Here is a 23,062-nt window from a genome sequence, read left to right on the forward strand (position 1 = left end):
CACTAATCTGACTTTGGTCTTTTCTCATATCCATGTGTAATAATATTTCTCCATTCACTGAAATGTTCAGGAATATACCAAGTTATACAAGTGGAAACGCACATGAGGCTACTATGCATAGAGATTCTGTATAGACCACGTGTAGCAAGTTTATTAAGACTTCAGATTATAGATATGTATTTGTAAAGCATTTAAAATTAGAATAGGTTTACTAAATAAATAGGTAAGTAAATAAAGGTACTTATAACTATAGTATAATAGGTTATCCTAAAGCTCAGCAGTGTAAAACTCCATGAATTCCAGGAGTTGGGGACTTAATGGAACACAAAGGAGCAATGGTCCTTGCCCCATGGTAGCTGGGCCCTTGGCTGAAGACTTGAGGTTGATGGCTAGACTCACCAGAAAGCTCACCCCACACCAAGTCCAGAGAACTAGAGGCCTCAATTCCCCATCAGCATCTCCATGGGCTGGCTCCACACAGACCTCACAGCCTGAGGACGGTATCCTAAGGGCCCAGAGAGAAAAAGCCAGGGATGGGACATTCTATCACCTTTATGACAGTCCTTGAATATCACACACTGGACTTCCACTACAATCTGTTCAGGAGAAGCATATCACTGAAGCCATCCCATATTCAAGGGGAAGGGAATCAGACTCCTCCTCTTGTCAAGAGCAATAACAAAGTCCTGAGAGGGAAAAGGTGAGGCTGAAAATATTGCTGACGTCACTTTAGGAAAATAAAATATGGTACCAGTGGGAATATTTGCCATATTTCAAAGAGCAAATTACTTATATACATTCTATGTGAACAGACTAGCAACTATAAACCTTCTTTTCTGTTCTCTAAAGCAAATTTATGTGCACATATTAATTATAAAGTATTTTATATTCTTGTTGTTTTAAAACAGTCCCTCTGAGTATGCTACTAAAAACCATTGGCCCAACAACCAGATATTAGGTCTGAAGGTTATAAAGTTATATTTGTCTTTAAACATTAAATGACAGTGAATTTTAAAATTTAAACCAGGTTTCTCCTCTCTATGAGTTTTCTGGTTTTTTTTTTTTTTTGTATGTACTTACACAATGTGGTCATCAAAGATCACTGGGGGTCACACCGTTCCTTCCACTGTAACTAGGCACGCAAGACTGAACCTAAATTATTCCCGTGTTGTTATTATTTTATCTACTAAAACTCCAAGCGGAAGGAAAATGTGACCTAATACCTCCCACTAGCCCCCCAATAGGCAGGGTGCACTATTTGGTTTTAAAATATTGGGGGATTTTCCAGAGATCTTTCTGTTATGACTTTTTAATTTACATCCATCATGGTCAGAGAACACACTTTGAATGACTTAAACACTTTTTAAATGTTTTGAAACTGGTTTTATAGCCCAAACCATGATAAATATTCTGTGTGCACTTGAGAAGAGTTTGAATTCTAATGTTTTGGGGTTAAACCTTCTATACATGTCAATTACATCTTGTTGGTTGACTCATTGTTTAATATTTTGTCTCTTTACCCACTTCTCAGTTTATTTATTCTGTTATTGAGGTAGCGGTATGAAATCTCTGACAATAATTGAGAATTTATCCATTTCTTGAAATTCTATTAGCTTTAGTCTCATGCATTTTGAAGTTCTACTATTAAGAAAATTAATACTTAAGACTGTCATGTTCTCTTGATGAACTGACCCCTTTATCTTTATGAAGTGACTTTCTTTGAGCCTGCTAATAATCTTTGCTATCATGTCAACTTCATCTGATAATAATTGTGACTCCTCCAGCTTGATTTTGGTTAGTATTCACATACATATATTTTCCCACTACCTTTAAACCTATTTCTCTTTATTTAAAGTAAGTTACTTGCAGATGGTATAAAGTTGAGTATTTTAAAATCAGACTGATACTATCAACCATTTATTTGGGTGTTAGACCTTTTAAAATTAATGTAGTTATTGATATTGTTAGGGTCAAGTCTATCATCTTGCTATTTGTTTCCCATTTTTTCTCATCTGTTCTTTGTTCCATTTTTTTATTTTTCTTCTTTTTTTTGATTTTTTAATGGATTTTTTACAATTTATTTTATCTCCTTAACTTACTTTTTTTTTTCCTTTTTGAATAATTTTAGTTGTCACTTGAGGGTGGATGGCATAGATATTTAATTTACCCAGCTACCTTTAAGTGTTATTATACCATATCCCATATAGTATAAAATATCCTAGAATCTCATATATTCATTTCTCAACTCCTGACCACTGCATTACACCATGTATTTTACTTTTACATATGTTGTAGACCCTACATTACATTTACTATTATTTTAGCTTAAATGATCACTAATCTTTTAAAGAGATTTAAGTAGTAAGAAAAGTGTTTCTATCTACTCTTGTAATTCCTTCATTCAGACCTTGTTCAACCTCATTACTGTTGACATTGTTCCCATTGAGGGAAGCCCTGTGCATTGCACGATATTGAATAGCATCCCTGGTCTCTGCCCCCTAGATGCTAGAGCCTTCTCCACACCCTCCCCCAAGTCATGACAACCCAAATAACTCCAGATGTTGCCAAATGGCTAGGGGACAGGAGTAGAATCAACCTCAGCTGAGGGCCATTGCTACATATCCATTTTTCATATTGGTATCATTTCTTTCTTCTTAAAAGTCTCCATTTAATATTTTGTGTGTGAGAGTATGCATGTGATACATTCTTGTTTTGTATTTCTAAAAAGTTGTAATTTTACCTTGGTTTTTGATAGATAGTTTCACTGGCTGATATTTTTGCTCTTTCAGCCGTTTAAAAATGTGGCTTCATTGCCTTTTCCCTTGGCTCATTTCCAACAAGAAGTCTACTGTCATCCTTATCTTTTTCCCTCTGTACAGAATGTGTGGTTTTTCCCTGGTTGCTTTCAAGATTTTCTCTTTATCACTGGCTCTGAGCAAATTGATTATGATGTGCTTCTATGTTGTTTTCTTCATGTTTCTTATGCATACGGCTCATTCATACGCGTATAAATCTTAATCTACAAACAGGTGTACAACAAATGTAAAATTTCTTTTCTTATTTTAACTCAAGTTAAATGTAACTTAGTGCCAACCCTCTCTAACAGCCTGTAAAATATTCAACAACAGTTATTATTATCCCTTCCCCATTGGAATGGGACAGTTCCTGGGGCCTTACCAGATTGGGAGAGCTCTCCTGTCATGGGTTGTTGACATGCAGAAGTCTCAACAGCACACCAATGGTTTGGTCACTACCAGTGTTGTCTCTAATCCACCTGAGCCATGGGAGTCTTCAGGTGGTCAGAGTCCTGTGGCTGAACCCCATCTTCAGGATGGGACCTAAGCCTTCTGTCTCCCCTGGTACACTTCTCTTTCCTGGAGCACTGCAGTGGAGTCCTGCCTCTCTCCACCTGAAGGAATTCTCTCCTTCATTACTCCCAGAGACTCTCGTCCTTCTTCCTTTTTTCCTCTACATATGTAGCACCATCTATTCAATATGTCTGTTTCCAAATAAAAACAAACAGGAAAATCAGCTAGCTGTAAAAATCTTCTACTTTTTTTTCCAACATGAAAAAATAGCCAAGCAATGAAATGATGACAGTAAAGCAACCTACTTGAAAAGAGCACAAAGGAGACAGTTTGGAGAGCAAAATCCAAACTAATATCAAAGACCACTCTGCCACCTATATAAATTGTAATACAAGGTGACGACGGCATAATGTATGTGAATAAAATGCTATGGGAATGGTTGGGAGTTGTTATGGTGGGGCATGAGGTGTCCCCTGAGAAGCTCATGTTAAGCAATATAGGACATTCAGAGGTAAAATGATTAAATCATGACAGCTATAACTTAATCAGTGGATGTGGATTAATCCACTTGGGGGATTAATAATTTGAACAGATTACTGCATGGTAACAACAGTCAGGTGGGTCATGGCTAGAGGACATAGGAAGTACCCTGGCCCCTTGCTCCCTCTCTCACTCTGTTTCCTGGCTGCCTGCCCTGAGCTGAGATGCTTTCATCCACCAAGCCCTTCTGCCATGCTCTGCCTCACCTCATGCCCAGAGCTATGGAATGGGTCAACTGTAAACTGAACCTCTAAAACCATGACCCTTACATAAACCTTTCCTCTAAATAAAACTTGAAGTTGTTCTGGTCAGTATTTTGGTCACAGTGATGAAAAGCTGACTGCTACACCTATAAAGAAGGAAGGACTAAGATGAACCTTAAAAGATAAAGGAGAGTTTGCAAGGACAAAATGAAGGGATTCCACAGAGAGGGAGACGCTTATGTAAAGATCGTAAGTGGTGAGCATCAAGGGAACAGTGAGAGAAAGAGAGAAGGTTGTGTCGGGGGGGTGTGCAGGCGAAGTAATGGAAAGGATGGGAGAAAAAGCTAGAAATGTAGGCAATAAATACTCAGGAAAGACATTATATGCTCATGTTTGGTCTTGTAGGAAACAGGCAGCCAGTAGAGATCCTTTAGGGGTGTGTGTGTGTGTGTAAGTAACTCTAGTTTTTTATTATGTGGTTATCAAAAACTAGGATACATCAATGATGGCAAAAAAAAAAAACTGTACTCATTTTTTATTGCTGGGTGAAATACTACCACTTACAGCAACACATTTACTATCTCACAGGCTCCGAGAGTCAGGAATCCAGGCCAGCATAGATGGGTTCTTTGCTCAGAATGTGCAACACAACTGCAGTCAAGATTTCAGCTAGGGCTGGGGGCTCACCTGGAGGCCAGACTGGAAGGAGATCTGCTCCATGCTCAGATGGCTGTTGGCGGAGTTTGGTTCCTGGACGGCTGTAACTGTGGGCCTTGATTTTTTTCCAGCTGTTGGCCAGAGATTACCCTCAGTTCCTTACCACTGGGCTCACAACATGGTAGCTTGTTTCCACAAAGCCATCAAAAGAAAGAATCTGCTAGAAAACCAGAAATCAAAATGTTACGTGACGTAATCATGGAAGAGAAGTCCTGTCACTTTTGCTGTATTTTATTAGTCAGAAGCAAGTTGCAGGTCTCTCCATCCCACATGCAGGTCCAAGGATCACAGAGGGAATGAATACCAGGAGAAAGGGATTACCAGGCCCATCTTAGAACCCACCTCCCACAGAGGAAAAACTACTTCTAGTAGTAGGTGGTCACGACCCCTGGTCTAGTTAGGTTAGATTAGAAATACTAGTTGTCCTCGTCTTACACATGTGTCTCCAAGCCACCTGTTGTCACCTGTTCAGTATGGGCTCACCTCCAAGAAGAAGATTAGCAATTTTATGAATTAAGGGAGCACTCACTTAAACTATAAAAGACAAATATTTTTGAACTTACATAAAAGTCCATGTATTTGTTAGGAAAGAGATTTACCAAATCTGATTCATTCTTTTCACATGCAAGACATAAGGGTCAGGGGGGTAGCTAGCAATAGAGTGCTTTCCTCTACCAAATGCAAAATACAGACAAATGCATGAGGATCTTGTAGAACTTATGTGCATTACCCATGACAATGACTTTAAAGAAGCAAGATAGTATCTTTCAAGCTGACAAGTAATTATAATTATAAGTAGACATTAATGGATGTGATTTAATAACTTTTCTCAGGGTTTCTTTTTTCTTTTTGTTGTTCAGGACCAAATTCCAAACATTAGGCATATTTCATAACTTGATTAGACTCTGAAGCTTTTCAGGTTGGGTGTAAAGACTAGCACCGTTAGTAGGTAAAGCCAGGAGATGCATATTCCAGACCTACCTACCTGCTCCAAAAGCTCACTGTGTGAACCTTAGAAACATTACTTAACCATTCTAGGCCTCAATGTCCTCATCTAAAAATGGATGTCATTGGACTAAATACTGTCTTTCAGCTCTCACAGCCTATGAATACTTACTTTCCTTACCACTTAATCATCTTGAATTATGCCCAATTGTTTTATCCTAAATTTGAAGGGCCTTTGGGGACTTGTAATTTGCAATCAGTCACTTCAAGATGAGTGTCAAGAGAACGGTCCCAAGTATGAGATATAAACTGACTGCAAAGTGGATCTCTGGAGCTGGCAAAGGGTAAAACATTGACTGCAGAGCAGGGGGAGAGATCCAGCTGCAACAGAGTGACTGGTCTTCCAGTGTCAAGTTTAACTTGTGCATTCTCCCAGAGACTTCCTAACCAAGGGTCCTGGCATGTATCCAGATGGTGTAATTATAGATGTAGAGTCATTCTTCTATGCAACTCCCGGTGTTCAACTAAGACCAGGCGTGGCCCACTCCTACCCTAAACTACAGAGGCCAGACTCTTCTCCCTGGTGCCTCTTACCTCCATCACCACCCACTGACAGAAAGATTATTTCCTGCCCACACACATGGTTTGGTGAGCATGTTTTGGTAATCTTTATTCAATAAATATGAGTCGTGCAAGTTCCCAGAATGGGAGACATGTATCAATAAGTGTGCAAACATAAAGACATTATTACAAGCTGTAATAGTACCTCTAAAGCAAAAGCAGAAGGTGTTCTGGAAGCATAGAATGGGGACATTGAATCTAAAGACAGAAATTGCAAGCAAGTGATATTTGAGCAATAATCTAAAGGATGCCCTGGAGTTAAACAGAAAAATGTAGACAACAGCAATATGCCTTATGGGCAAAGATCAAGGGAAGGATGGGACAGAAGGAGTCTAGTGTCATATTAAAGCCAGATTAAAGACATCCTTCTATTGAGGGACCCCACTGAAGAGTTTTAAGCTAAACAGTAATGTCTATTTTGAATTTTTAAAAGATCACTCTGACCAGAGTTTGGAGACAGCAAAAGTTCAGTGAAGAAGATACTGAGCAGACTAGGAAAGAGGTTGGAGTAATTTGGAAAAAAGTGGAGAAAATAAAAATGAAGAGAGATGAATGGATTGCAGAGATTTTAAATTTTTAACTGGCAAGATTTAATGGTAAATTCAGTACAGACTGAGAGTAGAGCTTCTAGGTTCCTATCCTGGACAAGTGAGTGACTTTCACTATACCAGGGAACACTAAGGGAAAGTCAAGCTTCAAGGGCAGAGTTATGAGTGTACTGAGCCACACTGAGGATTGAGGAGCCTTTGCCACCTCAATGGAAGTGATGAGACAGCAGGTGTGTTTATACCCTGGGCTCAGGAAGGGGTTTTGAAGCAGGGATAAACATTTGGGAATCCTTGACCCATAGATGGTAACTGAAGACTCAGATATGATAGATATCATCTAGGAATGAATAATATCTTCCGGGCAAGTAAAGAAGGATGATCCTCCATAGGAGGTTATCAAGAGTTATAAAAGAAAAGTCAAGAAAGAAGAGAGATGTACATGTTTCAGAAAAGTACTGATCGACATTTATAAGAGATCCACTCTGATTAGATTGGAAGAATGTTTGCTGAATTTAGTGACATGAAGGTCATGAGTGACTTTAGAATCATGCCACTAAAATGTTGGGGATCACACAGAGATTGAAAGGGGCCGAGGAGTGAGGGAATATTGAGAAGAAAGTAGGTATGGTGTTGAGATTAAAGATGAGTAGCTTAGCCCTTAACCAAGTGAAAACCAAATTTTAAAAATAAGTAAAATAAAAAGATGGGCAAAAAATGGACAAGAAATGAAAGATAAGATATAATTGAGAAAGAGAGAGATTTGAAGATGGATGAAACCTTACAGTGGTGACATGTTGATAGGAAAAAGCAGTGAGGAGGTGGACTTTGAAGACAGGGACGAGAGATGATACTGGTGCATGCGTGAGACAGCAAAAGAATCTCTTTGTGATCCAGGAAGTGGGAACGATGATGAAGGTAGATTCTTAGGTGAGAATCTATTCCTGTGAGTACAGGAATTATAAGCCTGTATTCTCAAGATGTTGGCAATAAAGTGGGAAAAAAATTAGTCAAAACATTTACTAAGTACCTGGTAAGTTTTCAATGACTTGCTTCACTGAATTCAATCTGGCTTTCATCTGGGTGGTGAATGTTTTCATTTAGTAAAATAATCTATTTTAGCAACATAAACAAAACTCAAATCATGTTCTCAGAAGCACTGAGTTTAAATATATTATCAATAATTCTTTCTTTCCTGACCATCCTATTCAAAAGTCAATATCCTGGATCTTGTGGAGAGTGTTAGCAATGCCAGTCTATATTTCAACTATCATTAGAACATTTTACTATTGAGATAATTTCTGCAATAACTCAGATTCTAACCATCCCAAGGAGACAGTGTCTCAAAATTTTCTAATGCTTTTCCAAAAGTTTCAAAATATAAGTATAGCCAAAACATAGAGGGTAGTCTACAGAATAATCTTCTGATTTACATAAATCTCCCATATTCCAAACCCACACCACTGTATCCAATCCCTCAGGATTTACTGATCCCTTTTGTATTTTCCCAGTTAGTTTTTTTTTTTCCTAGTTCCTATTTTTGGCATGTCAAGTATCCTTTCACTTAGGACTCTTTTGGCTCTGGTCTCTGAAATGATGCTTATTTTTTAAGTTATTCTTTGATTCTGAAGACTTATTAAGGCATTAATGAAGAGAGCAACTTGATGGATGTCAAAGGAGTTTTCAGTGAAGAGTTGCCAAGGATCGGCTTGATTACAGGGGCCTGTCTATGAAAATAACAGAGAAGGGCTGAGCTCTATAATTAAATCTCTAGGTACCTGAGCTTGTACAGGCGTCCAAAAAAGATAAGATGAAGCCAATATAGGTGATTATTTAGGTCCATTAGCAATCCCAGCCAAAATGCATAATAATAATAACTCAGAATTTAAGAGGATACTTAATTACAAAGCAAATGTTGACAGAGTATCTCTGCTAATGTGGACAATGACCTTATATTACCTGAAAAACGAAATTACTTTTGTTCATGCTATTCTGAAAACTTTTCCACTTCACTTCGGAATGAAAAACATATTTATTTTTTTCATATTGCCCCCTTAGATTCAAACTGCCCTGTTGCAGGATCATCTTTTTCAAGAGAGTTACCCATTTCTTTACCACCAACTCCAGATTACTACATCAAAGTTGTCCATCCTGACTCCCGAGGTCCTCCCTCTGATACAGTCGACACATCTAAAGTAAGACATGGGGTGTGTAGGGCAACAGACGGGATACAGGGCTGCCTGTGGAGTAATACATGGGAAAGGAAATCCCCAAAACTAGTCAAGACAGAGAAGTGTTGTGTCAGGAGCAATTAGAGCCAAGGAGATGAAAAGCTAGGAATCCAAGTGAGCAAGAATAGACTGGTTCCTGCACCTGGCTGAATAAACAAGGCAAACATAAGGGTGAGAAACAATGACATCTCCATCCAGAAACCAGGATGGGAGAGGTTAACTTTCAACAAATGAAGGCCGTGAACAGAGGCAAGGCACTTGTTGGGACACTTGGTCTCAGTTTTCTATTGTCGCTAGACCTGGTAGTGCATGCAGAAGGAATCTTTCATTATAAAAAAATAATGTTTTTATTTACTTCCAAAGAAGATTAGTTTGACATGAAAATATAAATGTATAAATGGTATGATAGTAGATAATAAATTAAATGTTTTTCCCCTGCAAAATGTTGTATGGAGTTAAACACTCATTTTTAAAATAACTTATCTACTATATCAGGATGAAGCTTGGGTCAGGCAATATACTCCCATGTCCCATTTTACTATTATTTTATTTAATACTTTCCATAGATGTCTGAGATGACAGCATGGTTAGTTACAATAACTGTTTTTAGTTATCATGTTATATGGTACTCAGACCACAAGAAAGTTGTAACACCAGCATTGTGACATTTGTTGTTGTTGTTTGTGGTCCTTGGGATTGAACCCAGGGCCTTGTGCATGTGAGGCAGGCACTCTACCAACTGAGCTATATACCCAGCCCATGACAACTATTCTTTTTCAGTCTCAATTACAGATTGCTTACAGAGGCCTAGTTGCATGGTAAATAGTCTTTCTATTGTGCTCCAGTGTGCAACACAGTAACCATATACGATGTTAATGTGTTTCTCATCACAAGGAAATGATGCATATTTGAGGAGATGACAGGATGAGCTTGATTAGAGCATAGCACAATGCATCCATATACAAAACATCACATGGTATCCCATAAATATGTACAATTTTATATGCCAATTTTATTTTTTTTATATTAAAAAAGGTATTTATCACACATCACTTTTCTAGTTCAACATTCCTCAAGCCCAAGGCATCTCATCCTTTCCCTATCTCTTCCTGGAGCAGAGAAATTCTCCCTTGATTTCCTACTGCAGGTTCTCCCATTTCACCTTTCCCAAGAGCCAATGTTACATCTGGATTCTGAAGGTTCATCCTCCTTCCTAAGCACGTCTATCACAGGATGCTATCGACACATGGTGGTCTCTGCAGCATGGGACGGGAGAGGAGAGGTCGTTTATAACTTTACACAGGAGAATGTGTAAAGTTATCTTGTGAACACACACAGGGAAGGTGGTTAAAGAACAGTGATAGACAGCATGTGCCCAATGAAGAGCACAGACCAGTGAACAGGAGACCAGCGTGGATCATATAGATCAAGGACAGCCTTAGGGAGCACCCAATGGGCTGGCCTAGATGGATGAAGAGGCTGGACCAGGAGGATTCTTGTGGGAAAGCAAATGAGGTGCTGTGTTGGGGTGAAGAGGGAGTGGAAGGGAGCACAGGTTCAGGAATGGATGAAGACTCTTTCCAGTCCAACTGGGAGAGAAAACATGACAAAAAGCAATGGCAAGTTAACACGGTCGTTCCAACCCTGACAGCACTTGTGCCAAGTTGAGTGGGCAAGCTAAATCGGATGGCCACCATGAATGGACTGTGTAGTGGTCTCTGTGAGAGCCTGGTTTCAAAATATGCAAATCAGAAGGCTGCTGATGTCAAAACCAAAGAGTCAGTGATGGACACTAAGTCAAGAGGGGAGGACAAAATAAACTCAACAAGAGAACTGAAATCAGCTTTGAAGCCAGGAGAACAGGATCAGAGTCTGGGACAGCTCAGTGGTTCAATTAGCTATGACTAATCTGGGTAGAGGTATGTGATAGTTGATCTTATGCGTCAACTTCACTGGGACAAGGCAGGCCCAAATTAATCATTATTTCTGGGTGTATCTGTGAGGGTATTTCAGGATAAGAGCAGAATTTGAACCAGCAAACTCACGTGGGGGGGGGGCTTTCTGCTTTACTGAGTTTGCATACACGCACATCCTATGGTCCTGTTTCTCTAGAGAACTATGACTAATGAGATGAGATCTCCTTTGTCTAATTGTACAGACTGCCAACTGGATGAAACTCTTAAAGGCTCTGTGCTGGGTGGGTTCTGCCTCACAAGCCAGGTGTGGTATTTTAATAGTTTAGTAATTCCAACACTAAAATGGAGTCATTGGAGCTTTTGACTAGAGAAACCATGCAAAGAACATTATGCCTTATAAAATGTGTGACTGGTGTACATAATATGAGTTATAGAACCAGAAATAAATAGTTAAATTAAAACACATTTAATTATAGTTACACAAGTAGTTTACCCAATTATTTACTCAATGAGTATTTGTTCAGGGCTTACTGTTTGTCTAGCACCTGTGAGCAAAGCAGATACAGTCCGGACTTCATGGAGTCTATAATCTAATGGAAAAAGAGGCATTGAACAATTAATGACATGCATTAAAAATGGTGGTTCTATCAAGAAAAAGTATAAGGCATTACAGGACATCATAGCAGAGCAGTTGTGAGACCAGTGACTGGACAAGCTCATTAGGAAGCTGTTAAGTCAGTTTGGGTGCATCACGGAGGGCAAGGGTAGAAGACAGATTAAAGAGGGTTGTAAGGGGATCAAATCAGAAGGGAAAGAGGAAGAAAAAGGAGAAGCTGCAGATATAGACAAAATCCTTGCCCTCATGGAGCCTGCATCCTGGAAGAGATGGGCAGGCAGAGCACTTGGGTAGAGACCAGAGCTGAGGACATCAATGTAGGGAAAAAGGATGAAGATGCAGCCCTGGCCACATTCGCCAAGGGGAAAGTGTTCCATGAAAGAGGCACAGGCAATTTAGAATGAGCCTAAGAAAATGTCCCCAGTTGGGAAGAGGGGAAAGGGGGTTTGGAAGAACCCAGAAAAGGAGATAGGCAAATGACTGCATGAGAGATTTATATTTTAGATTTACAAGGTAGTAATGAAAGGTCATTGTCCAAGACCGTTGCCTTCCAGAAGAGAAGAAGCTTTTAACCCTTTCTAATCAGAGACTATCTCTAGGGTAAAGGGCCATAAGCCACTTGCGACATCACCTTAGGAGGCTGTGGGGCAGCCTCCTTGAGCCTTTGCCTGGTGCAAGGTGCAGACTCAGGCCTACGCCTTGGGTGGCGCCCCTTGAGTGACTGCTCCAACAAGCAAATGCCCAGTGGTCGACAGGCAAATAGACAAGAGAAAGAAAGAAGATAGAAGGAGCTTCCCGGTCACTCCGGCCAGCTTTTCCTGTATAGAAAGAAAAAGACACTCCACAGTTAATATCCATTCCTATCTTTCTGCTCTCAATTTCCAAAAATGACTCTCTAATAAAAATCTGCTAAGTCTCCTTCTGGATCTATACTCCTTTATTTTCTACTCCAAAATCTTTTATAGTGGATAGTTCTGTAATAGTATTGAGGTTTGGAAACAAAATTAACTTAAAAAAAAAAACTTCCAAAGTTTGGCCAGTGAACCTGGAAAAATGATATGTGCTTCAAAGATGAACTGGGGTTGGAAATGAAGGCTGGGCTGACTTTTATTCCTAATTCTAACTTCAGAATGATATAAAAAGATAGCTGGGGCTTTCTAAGAATCCAGAGACTTCATTAGGGACAATACTGTAATTTTGCCTAATTAGGCCCTAATAATTAATGCTGTGACTATAATAAAGAAGCAATAGGAAAGAATGCTGGTGTGCAGAGCCCCATGAAAGTAATACATCTCCTGCTAGTAATGACTGTGCTTCTTTTTATTATTAAAGATGCAATTAAAAGAATTTGTGTTTTTCCCTTTTGTAAGAGGAAATAATAAACATTATATCCAATATTCTGGTTTTCTATATGCAGTGACACTGGAAATGTAATTAGCTGTATTTTTAACAAATTGTCTTAAGTGACTGTAATGACAACTTGAAGATTCTTGTTGGTTGTTTAAATTTATTTCTTCTAAATGATACATAAAAACAGAGAAATTATACTTATTTATGGAGTACCATGTGATGTTTCAGTACACGTACACATTGTGTAATGTTTAAATCAGGGTAAACAGATCTATCTCCTCAAACATTTATCATTTCTTTATGGTGAAAACATTAGGATCCATTTTTGCTTATTGCAGTACACAGTACATTAACGTTGTCTCTGGTCACCCTGCTGTGCAAAGGCACAACTTGATTCTAAAACAGAATGTGCTCGTTATTTGAGTGGAAATACTGTACTGGCCTTCTGTCAACGTTGCGGAAGACATAATACCTCCCATGTCTTAGGTGCTACTGTGAGGCAGATAAACCCTAATAGCTATAAAGGAATATTGTGACCCCTGCAAAATAACTCTCAGCAAAACCACCAGGAGTAGTCGGATTTCTAAGGACTTAGAAGACAAAGAGAGGGAAAGAAAGGAAGGGATGGAGGGAGTCCTATCTGGGAGGACCTTAGGTTCATGCTTACTCACTAAGGCCTAAGACCCGCGATCACAAGCATTCAGTATAACCAGTTGAAGGTGATTGTGGGTCTCATGGTGACAATGATGATGACAATGACAGCCACAATTTCTCTCACTCCCCAAGTGGAATAACAACAGGAAAATTATCATCTCCAGTCCGCAGACAAGGGATGAAGGGGTAGTTTACAGTTTTGACAGCAATCTCTTTCTGTCAGAGACATTATCATCTATAATCCGAAAGAAGAAATAAGTAACAGAATAAAACGTGGAAAAGCTCCAATGTTATCACTTTAAGACCTGGGAGTTGCCTTCATGGATCAATGCCCCCTCCCTACCCACCCCTTCTCTTTGCTGGCTGCTCACCACGGTTAAGCGGTTAAGCTGTGCACACTTGCCAGGCAGGTTGGCCTCTGTCTATCAGCAGAACATAGGTATGGTTTGATTTGCCACTTGGTGATTGCTCTACTCCCATCGGACTGTCGCTTTATCAAATTCAACCAAATGGAGCACTAACCTGTTGTATGTGAAGAACGAGAGCTTCCCATGCAAGGATTTTTTTTCAAGCAGTAGTATTGGTGCACATGGCCCTGCCTCCTGGTGAAGTGCGAGCAGCTCAGTTCACTAAGAGAAGAGCTGCTTCCTAAGTGGTATGTGTAGTGGGTGGAGCAGGGGTCAAGGGCAACAGACAGAGCAGAAAGGAAGGACAATGCCTCTGGTAATGCCAGTATCCTGTAAAAGCTGACAATTATGAAAATCAGCACTACATATAGGTGTTCAATAAAACATAAACAGCTATATTTACTCATAGCAAACATTTTCTTCCTAATTGATTGGAGAGTATTTCCACAGCCACATGTTTTCACCTTTGCTTCAAATAAGAATCAGAAAATTTACTTCACCAGTCATTTGAGAATGACTTTCTAGCCATTGAGAAAGCTTAAATGACAAAGTGCTTCTCCTCCCCATAGAGCTAGCACGGCTAGATTCCCAGCCTTTACTCTTCCTTAAATGCAGTTGCTTTTGGTAGTTTCATGAGCATCCTCCAGTTATTCTAAAACTACATAACTTACAACAACTTTCACAAATATAACTCTGAATCAGTCCTCACGATGACTCTGAGCAAGGAGGTTACCTGTTATTGTTTCCATTTTTAAAAGAGGAAACAGATTCAGAAAAGCCTGGTTACTTATTCACGTCTATCCAGTTCATAGCTGAGCCTCAAGTCCAGTGTTCTACATGGCACAGTATCTCCAAAGAGCCTCTCTAAAAACTATGTCTTAAAAAAATATGCAATCATACTGGCTTTTTTCTTCTTCTTCTTCTTCTTCTTTTTTTTTTTTTGAAAAAAAAAGAGAACGATTGAATTAGGCTTATTGGTAATATACTTAATCTCAAAAGCTGCTGTCCACCTCATTTTAATACTTCACCCCCATCCAGGATTTGCTCTTTCCTTTTCCAGTCAAAAATAAAATATTAGATGCAAGATATCTACACTATGAGGGGGACGTGGTACTTTCCCTTGGCAGGTGCATATCTTGTAGTACAGGTCAGTAAACCTCTTGGTCTTTACATAGAGGTTGCAAACTCCTCTCCACTCATTCTCTCCCCGCAATCAAAAACTATACTCAGGACTTTTTCTTGATAACTGTTATTGCATTTCTTCTCTGGTATGCTGTAACCCCACTCAACAACACACCTGCATGCTTTCCCACGTTTCTCTGTAGATCCAAGCCCTAGACATTCTCTAAAGGTTAACTCAGACTGACCTCATTTCAAGAAGATGCTATGATAACCATGGCAAGATTTGCTCTCTCTTCTGATTAAATGCTGAAAAGTTTAATGTCTGAACTTGATACCTCTAATCTTGTTGTCTATATTATTGTTTAATTTTTCATGTTTGACTAATCTCAAGGAGCATATGTTTCAAAGTAAAAAAAAATACTTTATATTCGCTATTATACCATCTACCTCTCACATTGAGGATATAAGCAATGACCCAGAAGGTTATAATAAATACAGTTGGCCCTCCATATAAGTGAATTCAACCAGCCTTTGATAGAAAATTTTAAAATTGTGCCTGTACTAAACATGTAGGTTTATTTTCTTGTCACTATTCCCTGAATGATACAATAACTATTTACATATGACTTACCTTTTTGTAGGTATTATAAGTATTAAGGAGATGATTTAAACTATATAGGAGGATTTATGCATATTATATACAAATAGAATGCCATTCTATATAAGGGACTTGAGCATTCTCAGATTTAGGTGCCCACTGGGGTCCTGGAACCCACAGACATTGAGGAAAACTGTAATTGTTTAAGAAATGGATGGACTGATAACATACTTACACCTTCATTTTGGAGCATATATTTTTCCTCCACTCTTCTCTCCAAGGGTGTTTTTGAGGATATTTCCCTTCACTTTTAGTACCAAGGCTGGGTATGGTTTACCTGCATGTGGATTGACTTTGCTCGTAAAGTCACTGTGAATGGTGCAGGTTTTGAACATGTCTTTTAATGGAGTTTGCATCTTTAGCTTTAAATCTTACCCCCAGAGAATGCTATTCTGTGTAACAAACTCATCAAAACTCCTGTGGCTGAGCAGGAAGGTGGAGAGAATCTGAAGCAAGGTCCTTGGCCAGTTCTCACTTGCTTTTCTTGCCCCTGCCTACCCCTGGGAAGCCTAGGCCTTTGTAGGACACAACTTGATAACTCTGACCTCTTCTGTGTGCACTGGTCACTATAATCTGTGGCCCATTTTGAGAAAATACAGAAGAATTATGACCTATCAAATCCATTCTTGACTTTATTGAATCTTTATGGCTCTTTTGTCTTTGTCCCATTTTCCTTAACAATTAAAAAAAATTTAGATGTTGATGGACCTTTATTTTATTCATTTTTTTATATGCAGTGCAGAGAATCGAACCCAGTGCCTCACACATGCTAGGCAAGTGGCTTACTTGGGATTGAGCCACAACCCCGCCCCATTCCTTAACAATTTTTGTATCTTATTTCATATTTTGTAAAGATTTGGAAGTTATGTCTGACATAAGGCATAGAAGAGGAAGATAAATGAATGGATGGATGGATGTATGGATGGGTAGATGGATCGTTATGATACTACTTCTGGTGACAAAGTACATAAGTACTTGTGAAAATTTATCAATAATCAACACTTACAAAAAATCATACAGACTTCTCTTAGACTGTTCCCACCATTCCCTCATGGTGCAACTGTGCTACATCCCCCCTTGCACTGCACAGGGCAGGGCAGGGCCAATGAAATCCCCAGTACAAACCACCTCTAAGCAAATGCAAATGGGACCTCAAACAAAGCAGCATTGAAATATTTCCTCCTAATAACTATTGTCAAAAAGCTCAAATCCTTGAATGCTCTGTGGAGTATTATGGCCAAAATTTTTCAAACTGAGAAATTAGTCTACTTGATGACAGAAATCAGTTCTCTCGTGTGTTCTAATAAAGGGAAGTAGGAAAATGGTAACCAAATCAGTAGTAGACATCCCCATTTCTTTCAATTTCTTCTCATAGAGCAGTATTTCTCAGCAAAATCACATCCTTGATAAGCTTCTTTCACCTTCATATTAACAATGGCTGCCGTGGGATGTATCAGCCTGCCCTATTACAGTTGCTTACCCTGTCAGTTTGTTGAGATCTTGGCACCTAAACTTCTCCAGACTCACTTGCTGATGACTATAGAAAGTTCAGGATCAATGGCTTTCAATGGTTCTTACATGAGTGAGTAGAAATGCCGATTAAAGACTGGTAATGGAATGGCACACTTGCCTGTGGATCTCAAAGCAATTTACCAAGCATCATTATATGATCTTAGAATGTCGAGGGCAAGTGATTGTGTCCGCATTTGCTCCTGGCGCTGCGAAACCCAGGGCCCATTTCTCTTATTGCTTTATGCCCCACCAAGCTGATGATAACCCTGGGAACTCTTCAGAAATCAGCGGGGAGGCTGGTGGAAACTCTACACGGCAGGGGGTTAGAGGTTAAGCCTGCCGCTCAGTTGTCCCACAAGGAATCACACAGCAGATTGGTTACTTCCAGAGATTAGCTCCTTCCCGTTGAACTAATGGATATCCTTTTAGGTCCAACCAGTGTTCCACATTTTGAAGCTTCTGACCCAGATCCTCCACTGGGAGTCTTGGCTCTACTGCCAAAGAGGTGAACTTGGGAGGGACATGGTGGATTCCCCCCATTGGTGCAGGAAAACAAAGATCTCCTTCTCCCAAACACTAAGGCCAAACCTTTCCCTTTCACTTTCCACATACACCTTTTCGGTTGCCTTTTTCTTCAATAGCATTTATTAGGTATTTTCTTTCTGAATATAAAAGTGATTATCAGCGTAGAAATGTTTGAAAATACACAAAAGCACAAAGACAGAAACATTTAAATCATGCATGATTCTACCACTTAACATTCTTTTTCTTCCAGTTCTTTTTCTATACAGGTTGCATATACACATATAACACAACATGTGAGAGATCAAGTCATAGGCATTACATATATTATTTGGGATTTTTGCATGTGCCATGAATAGCTTTGTAGGTAAATAGTCTTTACAGCATGATTTCTAAAGATTTCATAACAGTTTGTATTGAGTCATCTTTTAATTTGTTAAATCATTTTAGCCCTGAAATTTGAGTCGATTACAAGTTTTTACTAATACAAATAGTGCTGTATGAATACCATTGTATGAAAGTTGTTATATACATATGTCTCTGATTCTTTTCTTTGGTTCTCAAGGAATTGATGGATAAAAAGCCATAAACATTTTAAAGTTCTTCAATATACATCTTCTAGTTACCCTCCAAGACAGTACCAAGTGACACTCAGATCAATAAAGCATTAGAATTTCCAAAATATTCTTTTGTAATGTTTTTTCCCACTCAGGTTTGCTCTTAGGTTCATTTAATATGGTTTTTCCTGGATAGAAATATTGCCAGTGGTAGGATGAGGTATTTAGAACACAGCATGATTTCCACCAAGTCCCCAAGCCCCTAAAGCACTTGTTGAGATGTGGGGGTGGGAATTGGGGAGACATGCTTTGACAGTGCTCTCAAACAAAAAGAGCTCCCAGCCAGGTCTTACCCCACAATTTCCTACATTCAAGAAACAATGGAACACAAACCAGTTTGTTCTGCATATAAAGAATCAAGTCAGATGAATAATCTCTACAAAACTAACTTGAAATATTTTCCCCTAGCTAATGAAGAGAACAACTTTTTTATTTTTCAACCTGTGTTAATGGCTTCAAGTTTCTATTTTTCTCAAACTGTCAAGAAAAGGATTCATTATTCTTTGCACATATACTTCTACATTTTGCTGTGAAAGTCAATATTTATTGCACTTTTTTCTGCATTTCTTAATGGAACATGTGTGTGATTATTGAATAAACATGAATGTATTGAGTTTTGCAACACTTCTACTCCTATAATTTGTTAGGATTTTTTTCACTCCTCTAACTCAAAACAGATTTATTTTTCTAATAAGATTTTGCAAGTTCTTCGTCCACAGTATCCACTAGATTTATTTCATTTTCAAAATATAAACTGCTGCACCTGGGCAGCAATTTTTTGATCACCTCAAATGGTTTATAATGGTTTCTAAGGTAGAGCAATAGCATGCATACTCACCAGATGTACTTCAGTTCTTGCATGACATTCTGCTTCAATATTTTTTGGTCTGCTTATTCCATCTCACTCTCCCTGACCACGTTCTCAGGCTTTATTTTATCCTCATTTGCACATCATGCAAGAGAGCATTTCAGCTGAATAAAGTCTCCTTTGCAAGATTTTTTAGAGATGGAAGATCTAATAAATTTCTGATAAGAAAGTTTATTATTGTTAGTGTAATTATTATTTAGCATGGGCAAAGCATTTCTATGTTACTCCCAGCTTTAAAGAACCCTTAGATAGTATTATCTTCTCTCCTAAGGCATCCTGGCAGGATTCTTCAATCATTTTCTCTACATGAATTCACAGGCCCAATAATTAGGAATTCAGAGAACAGTAAAGGAAATTTTAATTTTGGATTTTACAAATGTTGTAATGGTTAGTCTAGCACATTTACAATTTTTTTTCCTAATGAGCTCAAAATATGTCGCAAATTATCAACAAGATTTTCCTTAACACAACGTAGCATAACTAATCTCAGTGAAAATACAAAATGAAATAACAAGCATAAGTTTCTTCTGATTATGATTTGTACTATTGTGACTATTGTCTTGGAAGTTTCTACTTGATTTTGCTTTTGGTCAAATGAACACATAGTTTCTTTGTGATCCATCAGTGGACCGTGGAACAGATCTTCTGTGCTCATTAAGAAGATTCCAATTCCAAATCAGAAATTTTACCTGGGATAATTTTTTTCCTTGAATTTTGTAATTTAAAAAAAAATATACAGTTGAACTGAGTGTTTTGTTTGTTTTTACATTTGAAAAATGTCCCAAGTCTACAAGATTTTGTTAATAAAATAGATTCCTTCCAGACTTTTCCTATATTTCATCATAGTAAGACAAATCCATAGAAGTAAAGGCAGATGTTTGCAATCCAAGAGGCCTTGAAAATTTACAGATCGGTTGCTATTTTCATTTTTTTTTCTTTACCAAAATCATGGTGTTTTTAAGCTTGGACATTAGCCTGGAATTAAGCAATCTTCTTCATAGTGATCAATATTTGTGGAGTATTACCATTAATAACCCAACACTCACCCACCTCCGAAAAAAAAACACCACATAGCTTTTTACAAAAGAAGTCAATATGTGTTCTTTACTCCTCTAGGCTAAGTACAAAGTTAATTTTATTATTTCAGCCATGATCTCTCCCATGAGGTCAGATTAACAACCCCCATGATAATCAACCCCCCAAGACATCACCATTTGGATGATCAATAAGCAACTCAAACTTAATAAACCCTCATAAAATGTGCTCTTGATGTACCCCTTTCCTCAATCTCTCTTCTAGACTTTCCCATCTCATAAAATAACACAACTACCTACTCAAATTAAAACCTGCCCTCTTTGATTATCCTTTCCTTCTCCCCAACATCCAATTCAAACCCAGTCCTGTTGACATCAACTTCAAAAATAAGCCAAGTCCATCACCTTCTTTCCATACCAACTGGTATCATTGTGGCCCAAGCTCCATTGTCCTTCTCCTGAAATTCAGGAGCTTGTCCCTAGACTTCTCTGTTTCTACCTTTGGGCCACTACAACGAGTTCACGTAACCCAGAATGTGATAACTCCCTTCACACTCAGAACTTGAGGTTTTACATGGCCTGCAAGGCCTTACTTCAGAGACCCTGTCCCTCCTGTAAAAGCATTTCATACCATTGTACCCTCTCCTTCTGTGACCTGGACTTCCTGGTCTTTTTTCCTTGAATGTACCAAGCACAGTCCTCTCTCTTGGGTTTTGTCCTTTTTTCTCTATATGGAACTCTCTCCCTCTGACCCTTGTATAACTAACATCTCCTCAGTGAGGTCTCAGCCCAAATATCATGTCCTTAGACAGGTGACATTCGACCACTCCTGTCTCTCTCACATTTCTCTGCTTATTTTATTTCCAGAAATTATTTCTCTTTCAATTTCTATTCTTATTTGTCTACTTTTTAGTGGCCTAGTCCACTGCCTAGAATAGAAGCCCCTTGGGAGAAGAAAGCTTGTGTCTCTGAATCACCTCCGTAACCACAATGTCAATATTCACATGGTAGGTGTTTAACAAATGCTCACTGAATTAAAAAATTTCTCAACAGTCAGACAATTAAACTCATTGGCCATTCAAGGCTCCTCACGATCCTACCCAAACCTGTAATTGTAGCCTATCTCCCAATATTACAAGCCATATCAGACTAGTCGTTATTTCTTAAACACACAAATTTCATGACCCTGTGCCTTTTATCAGAGCATTAGTGCATTCTCAAATGTCCTTTCTTGCCTTTACCTGACACCTATCCCCAGTTCCACTGGTTAAACTCTACTCAGTGCTCAGGACCCAACTTAAACATCACCTACCCATAACCCTTTGTCTCTCTATTGCAGGGTCCTGGGTGCAGTTCTCACTCCCAATTAGGTGTGTCTGTCTCTTGCTTCCCCAAGATGTGCTATGTTCTTGGAAAGCAGAAACTTAGTCATTCCCACATCTTTCACAGAACACAGTCTAGACCATAGTAAGGACTCCATAAATGCTTTTTGGCTTGAACTGAATTGAATTGAACTGAACCAACTATAAAAAAGATGACTCAGAAACTAAACTCTGTGTCTCCAATCAGAAGCTTTTTAACGCTCAGTTGATTGTGAAATGCGTGGCTCTTTCATTTAATGGGGAGAGGGAGTGGATTTCTGTGTGCTGAGAAATTTTCTCTGGGTTTGCTCTGCCTATTGCAAAGAGGGACATGATCAGAAATCATTGACCTTGTGTTCCCTGTATCTCTGTCTTAAATCACCAGCTGCTTGTTGAGCCTTTATCCCTAGGTTTGGCGGAGGCGAGCTTGCTTCTCTCACATGTGTTTTTCCTTCAGAGTGTTGATATTGGGCTGTATCCTATACGATAACAAAATACCAGATTTCTCGGGTCATCAGTTTAATGCAGCTGTGGTTGGTTGAAGTTCATGAAAGTCACTACTTGTCATCTGTTTATATTATGCCCTAGTAAATGGGGTGGAGGTTTGTTTTGTTTTGTTTTTGCTAGAGAGTCAGAAAATTCATGGCTGGATTCGTAGCCCCCGCCCCCCCCCCGCCCCACACACACAGATACATCTCCCACACACACATTTCTTGTTAATTGGCATGAGAATGGGGGGTTTTGGGGGGAAAGAAGCATCCTGTGGATGCTCAGCAGAGCCTCTAATAATGTGGAGGGGAAACAGGCTTCAGTGGTTTCTCCTTGAGTGAATCCCTATTGTTCCATTGCACTCAGGGAAAAATCTGTAGTGCAGGAGAATGGGACATCATATCCTCAGATAAGCCAGACTGGAAAAGATGTATCTAGAGGGCCCAGGAGCACCTTCAGAATGCCAGGGAGTGAATTAGATGTATGCAGACATCTCTGGAACTTTAAAAGGCAGGGTTGAGCCCTAACTGAAGCAAGTCAACCATACAGCACAGGTACATAAAATGCAGTGAGTTTGGGACAGCCCCTTGACAGCTAAATTATTGCCAAGAAACATTCCCTCCTCAGCCCTGGTCCATAAGTTTGTTCCTATATAGAGGTCGTTCATGAGATGTCCACATGAGTGAGGTGAGTGAGTCCTGATACCATGTGGTGGCAGCTCTCTGGGGACTTTTCATGGGATCAGGTAGAGAATGCCTAAAACTGGTCAGAGAAAGCCTTGCTTCTTCTTCTCCTTCTTCATCCCTTTTGATAACTTCCCTACTCT

The 23,062-nt window shown here is 39.1% G+C and overlaps 1 long non-coding RNA gene across 1 annotated transcript in view; it reads right to left on the reverse strand.

The window, feature by feature from the left end:
• LOC124075841 (uncharacterized) overlaps positions 1-20,013 on the reverse strand; it is a 47,125-nt gene extending 27,112 nt beyond the window's left edge. The window contains exons 1-4 of the long non-coding RNA XR_009224515.1: positions 19,323-20,013; positions 4,739-4,925; positions 3,178-3,499; positions 400-505 (exon numbers count right to left, since the gene is read on the reverse strand). This is a non-coding gene — a long non-coding RNA (uncharacterized LOC124075841). The remainder of the gene's footprint in view (positions 1-399; positions 506-3,177; positions 3,500-4,738; positions 4,926-19,322) is intronic.
• Between the last annotated feature and the right edge of the window lie 3,049 nt (positions 20,014-23,062).

This window comes from Marmota monax, unplaced genomic scaffold (genome assembly GCF_021218885.2).
Source record: "Marmota monax isolate L192 unplaced genomic scaffold, Marmota_monax_Labrador192_F-V1.1 WCK01_AAM20220418_F8-fsc00088, whole genome shotgun sequence".
NCBI classification, from domain to species: Eukaryota; Metazoa; Chordata; class Mammalia; order Rodentia; family Sciuridae; genus Marmota; species Marmota monax.